The sequence below is a fragment of the Triticum dicoccoides genome, chromosome 1A (genome assembly GCF_002162155.2).
Source record: "Triticum dicoccoides isolate Atlit2015 ecotype Zavitan chromosome 1A, WEW_v2.0, whole genome shotgun sequence".
NCBI lineage: Eukaryota > Viridiplantae > Streptophyta > Magnoliopsida > Poales > Poaceae > Triticum > Triticum dicoccoides.
In genome coordinates this window covers 528,487,735-528,495,092 of record NC_041380.1, presented here as the reverse complement: position 1 = coordinate 528,495,092, position 7,358 = coordinate 528,487,735, and the positions used below count along the sequence as shown (strand labels likewise).

General features: G+C 49.0%; 1 long non-coding RNA gene across 1 annotated transcript; it reads right to left on the bottom strand.

Moving 5' to 3' along the window:
- Positions 1-323: 323 nt before the first annotated feature.
- Positions 324-2,001, bottom strand: LOC119285957. Its single transcript, XR_005140078.1, has 2 exons — positions 1,510-2,001; positions 324-1,167 (listed from the first exon to the last, which is right to left on the bottom strand). It is a non-coding gene; the product is annotated as an uncharacterized LOC119285957 (long non-coding RNA).
- Between the last annotated feature and the right edge of the window lie 5,357 nt (positions 2,002-7,358).

Here is a 7,358-nt window from a genome sequence, read left to right as displayed (position 1 = left end):
ATTGCAGGACACCAGCATGCATGTTGTCTTAATTTTCTTTTGCAATCTCAGGAAGAAAGCTGCAGATGCTTAGTTTTTTTTTCTAATGTGAGTTGTAATTTGGGTAACATAATCTTCAAAATGACTGTACAGATGACTCTTCCATGATCTACTTTTCTGAGTAAGATATTTACATATAAAGTATGCAATCCTTTGATATTTAAGTACTTCTCAGGAGCTGAATATACGTCCTATGAAAATTTCTTACCAGATTCTGGAAGAATTTTTATATCAGCAGAGGCCGCTCAGCTATCATACTCAACGACCCAATGTACAGACTCTACTAAAATTGACAAGTGGTGCCTGCTTAGTGTGATATGAAAAATGGTTACAATTTGCAGAGAAAAATAAAAATCAGAGCCTTTCTGTGTGTGGCAATGGAGATGAGTTGAATGAATCTGCAACTGAATTCAACTGAAAAAATCATGGAAACCTGAACAAAAGGGAGGATCGTATACAGCTACATAATTTTAATCTGAGTGGAGTTGGTCATGCCGCATGCAGACCGTGGCGTTGTGCTGCTGTGTGCAAATCATGGAGTTTCGAGTTGCTGCCTCTATGCCCATAGCTCTACGGGTGCCTGCAGCAGCGCAGCCATCTCCTCATCGGTGATGGCGCCCAGCCGCACGAGCTCCACGTCAAACACCTCAGCCATCCACTCCTCGCGCACCACCGACTATACCAACAACGTACGGCAGGTCGAGCGCGCCGCCGACATCGTCCTACATGGATGCGTGTGTCGGGGACTTGCAGGTAAGGAGCTCCAGTAGGAGCACTCCCAGGGAGTAGACGTCCGCCTTCAGCATGGGCTGCCATGTGTCCAGCACCTCCGTGGCGCGGTAGCCGCCGGCGCCTGTGATGGCGAACGTGCGCGCAGATGGGGTGAGTCGGGGAGCGCGTGCATGCTCCCCCGTCTCCGCCGATCTCGGCCGCGCCTGTTGCTGCTGCTGCTGCTGGCGGCGGCAGCGGTTGCTGCTACATAATGGGATTGTCTTCGAGCCCGGTGATGGATCGCGATGAAGACGGGGAGGAAGGCCGGCGAGGTCGGGATGGCGCGGATCCGGCTGCAGGAGGTCGATTCCGGCCTGATTCGGGCGAGGCGGCGTTAGTCGTTGGCCATGGCTGCTCCTGTAGAAGAAGTGAGAGGCAGTCCTTGTGTGAGAAAGAGAAACAGAGGGGAAGGAAACGGGGAAGAGGGAGAGCAGGGAGAGGGGTGCGAGGCGTGGAGGTCCGGCGGCGCGGCAGCCGGTGGCAAGGCCGAGCGCGAAGGCGGCGGGGCGGCAAGGGGCTCCCGGATCGGCGGGGGAAAACAACAACTTTGGATATGGTAAATAAATATAGATGTGTTACAGAAAAAAGAAAACGTAAATTCATGAAAAGAAAGCGTATTGTGATGGTGAACCCACGGAGTCAATCCGTGCTTTATTATTAAAATTAAAAATTAAAAATTAGGGAGGGATAGATATGTACCTATATCATGTATGAACACGAGAGGAACCAAAGAAAAATCCCAAATAATTGCGCGCACGAGTACATGGCCTCAGAAGAAGTAGCCGAAAACAAGCGCGGTCAGGGATGCCATGGCGACAGCCGGGGCGGCAGCCGACGCGCCAGAGGCAGGCGCGGGAGCTGGTCCATCGGCAGCAGAGACCGTGCCGACCATGACGGCGGCGGCTGCCGCCACAGCAAGGATCCTTAGCTTCAGAGTAACTGCCATTTGCTTCGTCCACGGATGTTGCTGCAATGAACTAGCAAAGATGACTCTGGTGCTGGGAGAGAGGTGGAGATGTTGTCAGGCTTGTGATCTTGAATGAAGAAGGAGAGATCATTTGGGTGGTTATATATAGTACTCCCTATTCAAACTCTCTTATATTAGTTTACAGAGAGAGTAGTTCTTGGAGTTAGAGACTTCAGACATTTTTTTTGTTAGATGTAGAGACTTGAGACTTTGGCTTGGAAACAAAGGTTTCTAGCTGTAATCCTTCTGGAGGGCCGGCCAATGCTTGCCTGGTCTGCTTGGCTGCTTCGCTGGCTAAATTAGCAGATGTTGGGAGAGGCCTTTAGGTCCCCGTTTGTGCTGATTGCATGCCATGTGTTCGGTTGTGTGGTGATCTCATTTACGCATTATGAAACCATGGGATGGGATGCTCTGCTGATGGCTGGCTGGTTACAACTCACAAAATATTTATTTTGTTTTGTTTTTAGCTGACTTTGTGGCTCCTGTTTGGATTGACCAAAGAAAATGAACTACTCTGTCAAGGGGGCAATAATACTACTAACTACTTTTATCATGTGGCTGATGTTCCAATTAGAAAAGGATGGTGGTGGGCAATGGCAAGTGAAGACATTGACAAAATTTCGCTAGATTAACCAGTCTTAGGAGCTTAAGGAGTGCGGCCGATTCGGTGCAGGTGCATCATGTAAACAGTAAATTCAAATAAAATAGCAAAACACTTAAAACAAATCTGAAATTTTTTGGCATCCAAGATGCAGTGTTTAGACATTCATCAAGGTTGTGGCAAAAAATACAAATTTTGGCTGTGAAAGACACTTTGAAAAAAGAACACTGTTTGGACCCCTTTTTTTTCCTAAAGCTCCTCGAACGTTCAAACATCACAAAAATTTGCAGACTCCTTGCGCACCCGAGGATCTTTGATGCCAAAAAAATTAGGATTTTTCAAATTTCTTTACTTTTTTTAAAATTTACTGTTCATTGGATGCAAATGAGCCCAAGTTCAGACGCAAATTACCAATCTTAGGAGCCATACTGTCCTTGTCACAAAAATGTTACTCAACACGGGAAGAATCTTGCAAGTAAACCAGCAATATTGCACACACCTTATGTTGAACAATACACGGGATGAACCAGATATCCGACAAGTTAAAATGACCAAAACCCAGGTCCACCAGATGAGCTGGCCTCAAACCTAATACACCCCTGTATATCATTCAGTGAACACAAGTAACATCATTGCAATTACAGCACACAATGATTTTCTACAGGGACAATATGCAAGCAAGTGTTTCTAATCAATGACGCATTGCTTCTGATCAGACTGTATATTGCAAGTGTTTCTCTATGATAAAGAAAGGAATGAAATACTTCGTATCTGGTATGTGTACGTGAACACATGGCACACTTTAATTAGCTAGTAGGGCGACTGTAGAAACCGGCTCCGCTAGAAAATCCTCTCGAGAGACTTGAGCTCCTGCATAGTAAATAACCGTACTCTTTACCTGCTCGAAAATTTCCCTAGATTGTGAAAATGACCATTGTTGCAAAATCTTCTCTGCATTATTGCAAAAACAGCACGCCGCTCGGTGTTGGTAATTTTTTATACTTTCTTTGTATTTGATCCAGATTCTCGTGTATAGGTTTCCGCTTTGTTAATTAGGTCGTTTTTGTTTTGGATTTTCATACTGCAAAATCCTCTCACCGTTCTTGCAAAATGACCATTAGTACAAAATCTTCTGGGTTGGGGGCTCTTTTTTTCAGCTGTGTACTTACCACTTAGTAAGATTGTGAGAAACAGTTTTAGTATGAGCAGGACTAATTTTTCACGTAAGTATAGCAAGTGGAACTGGCAGCCCAGAAAATACTTACGCAAAATATTAGTATGAAATTTTAGCTATTGAGAGCTGAGCTAGTGAAAATTTCGGGGCTAACAAAATGACAAAAAATATTCAGGATCGAGTGTCAACCAGCCGCAGCGAACACATTACTTATTTGATTCGAGGAACTCAGAGTACTATATCTGTGTTATATTTGCATTTACTTGGTTGCTGCATACAATTTATATTTCTATATATATGGCGATCGTCCCAAATTTAGTTTGAATTCCATCCTGGTCTTCCTTTGAAGGAGTAAATTGCAGAAAACCACCGCTCTAAAGGCTAGGTTACCAAAAAATACTAAACTACAATTCTTTTACAGAAAACACCATATCTAGCGTAATCTTTTTGCAAATAATATTGATTGGCGGATTAGGCTCGATTGAGCATGTTTATGAAAGTTGGGGTCTGCCAGTCAGGCTGATGTGGCACCGCTTAACATCTCACTTATAACGGCAACGTCTAGGAACGTTATAATCATGTGTGGCCGTGTGGGGTCCACCTATTATTGGAAGATTGGAAGGAAAAAAAGGAAAAACGATATGTGGTTCGTGCTCTGTTCCTCACCATGAACTCAAACCTAGGCTCGGGAACGCATGCAGGTTCATGGCACTCGAGGTGCACGATAGCCCGCACCACTGCTTCGAGAGCGCGCTTGTAGACGGGGATGCGGCCTCACTGAGTGCGGTGAAGTGGAGGATGGTGTCAGATCCGAGTGGCCTCGGTCTCCCTGCACTGCCCGGCGCCAGACCTGGGGGACCCATCCTCATCCCTTTGGTGCGGGCCGGCGGAAGAACCACACCACGGCCGCCGTCATGCACCTCAGTCAGGCGCTGGAGGTTAAGGGCATCTTCAGCCGTTGGCTCTCCAGGACGCATAAAAATCGTTCCCTGAAGGCGAGCCGGCGATACAATCGGCGCTGGGGGCGGTTTTGTGCCCAGTCATCGCCCCCAGGCGCCGAAATTGGCCCACTTTGCAGCCCAATTTTGGCGAATAAAGGGCCCATATGGGCGAGAATAGGCCCACATTCGGCGTGGTTTCGCCGTGTCTCGACGTTCAATTATCAACACAATTATTTCTTATCACATATTTCATCATAGAAAAATCAAATACTTCAACAAAATAGTACAACAACAAATAGTTCAATACTAATTATATAGTTCAACAAATAAAAACTCGTATTTCATCACACGGCGTCCCCCTTGAGCCTCCATAGGTGCTCAATCAGATCTTTCTGCAGTTGATGATGCACCTGTGGGTCTCGGATCTCCTGACGCATACTGAGATAGGCAGTCCAAGTTGTCGGTAGATGGTGATCAACTTCGGTTAGAGGACCCTGCCTGTAGTATGGTTCAGTGTCAAACACTGGGTCATCTTGCTCACTCTCGGTGATCATGTTGTGCAAGATGACACAGCAAGTCATAATCTCCCACATTTGATCTTTGGACCAGGTCTGAGCGGGGTACCGAACAACAGCGAATCGAGATTGGAGCACACCAAATGCCCGCTCGACATCCTTCCTGCAAGCCTCCTGAACTTTCGCAAACCAGGCGTTCTTGCCTCCTGCCGCAGGGTTTGAGATCGTCTTCACAAATGTCGACCATCTCGGATAGATGCCATCTGCTAGGTAGTACCCCTTGTTGTATTGGTGCCCATTGATCTCGAAGTTCACCGAAGGAGAATGGCCCTCAACGAGCTTGGCAAAAACAGGAGAGCACTGCAGCACGTTGATGTCATTGTGAGTTCCTGGCATACCAAAGAAGGAGTGCCAAATCCAGAGGTCCTGTGTGGCTACCGCCTCAAGCACCACACTGCAACCACCTTTGGCGCCTTTGTACATCCCCTGCCAACCAAATGGGCAATTCTTCCGTTGCCAATGCATGCAGTCGATGCTTCCAAGCATCCCAGGAAATCCTCTTGCTGCATTCTGGGCTAGGATCCGAGCAGTGTCTTCCGCATTGGGTGTTCTCAATTATTGTGGCTCAAACACTGCCACCACTGCCCGACAGAACTTATAGAAACACTCTATGCTGGTGGACTCGGCCATGCGCCCATAGTCGTCGAGTGAATCACTGGGAGCTCCATATGCAAGCATCCTCATCGCTGTCGTGCACTTCTGGATGGAGGTGAATCCAAGAGCGCCAGTGCAATCCATCTTGCACTTGAAGTAGTTGTCGAACTCCTGGATGGAATTCACAATCCTGAGGAAGAGCTTTCGGCTCATCCGATAACGGCGCCGAAATGTTTTCTCGCCATGAAATGGAGCATCGGCGAAGTAGTCGGAGTAGAGCATGCAGTAGCCTTCGAGACGATGCCGGTTCTTTGCTTTCACCCGCCCCGGCGCCGAGCCACCTCGCCGCGGCTTTTCATTGCTCGCCAGCAGCTACGCGAGGGCGACGAGCACCATGAGATGCTCTTCTTCCTGGACGTCGGCCGCGGCTTCCTCCTCCAGCAGCGCGGCGAGCTCTTCCTCGTCATCCGAGTCCATCGCCGAGTCAGGCAAAACGCCGAACACCTTGGGCTTGGTGGGCGTGTACCCGCCGCTCCGCGCCTCTGCGGCCGGAAACGGCGGCCGGAAACGCCCAGCTGCTGTGGGAGGGGCTGCCGCGGTGAAGCGCTGCTATTTTCCAGCGGGGAATGGCTATCTAGCGGAGTAGGGCGGCGGCCGTCGCCGGGATATAGCTAGTGGTGGCCGAGGGCGCGGGGGGTGCGAGGCGAGTCGGGGGAAGAAAACCTTGACTTTTCCCCTGTCGGTGTGGACCAGGCGTGCTTTTCCCTAGCGCCAGAGCCCCCAACTACTCCCCAGCGCGCCGGGTTCGGCCTGTGACCGCCGGACGGAAAAAAGGTCCGAACCGGCGATTTTCGGCGTCCTGTGAGCGCGACTGGGCCGTTTTTCGGCGCCGGCGCCAAAAAAATGGCCTGGGGGGGGGGGGCTGTTGGGGGCGTGGCTGGAGATGCCCTAAGGATGATGTAGTGGCGGAGGGATCGATGTCATCCCCGAGGGTGCTCCCGGACAACATGCTGGAGATGGTGCAGAGCCGGCTGTCGCTGGCCTCGTTCTTCGCGACTACACGCGGGCACTGGCGGTCGTCTCCCAGAGCCCATTCAAGAGCACGGGCGAGGCGGCGGGCTCAAGTCGACGACCACGCGACATCCATCCCACCCGGCTTAGGTCGGCGACCACGGAAAATGGATTTGACTCGAACGGCGCAATCTACCGCTCTAACAGCGGTCGGGACGGCTGGTTACGCCACGTAGGCAAATAAAAGAGACTCACCTGTTATAAACTCACTTAACAGAGCCAGATCCGTCGATTAGTGATTTTTGCGCGAAAATTAACACAAGATGTGGTGTTTTCTGTATAAAAAATGTAGCATAATGTTTTCTGTTAACCTAGCCTGCAAAGTGGTGGTTTTCTGTAATTTACTCTCTCTGGAGCAAAGAACTCACATTGAGCGAATTGGAAGAATAAATCCAACATATCCAACAAAGTAAAACAAAGAACCGATCGGTTAGAACTAGATGTCTAGATTTATTTATGCCTGAGAGTCTCTATTGAATTCATGCTCCGTCCAACTCATATAAAAACCCAAACAATGGGAGAGGGCCGGACATTATACTCCAACACTCCCTCTCACGTCTATGCTCCTTTGGAGTGTATGACGTGGGCATCGGAAGCGGGGCAATTATTTATTGCGTTCACTGGG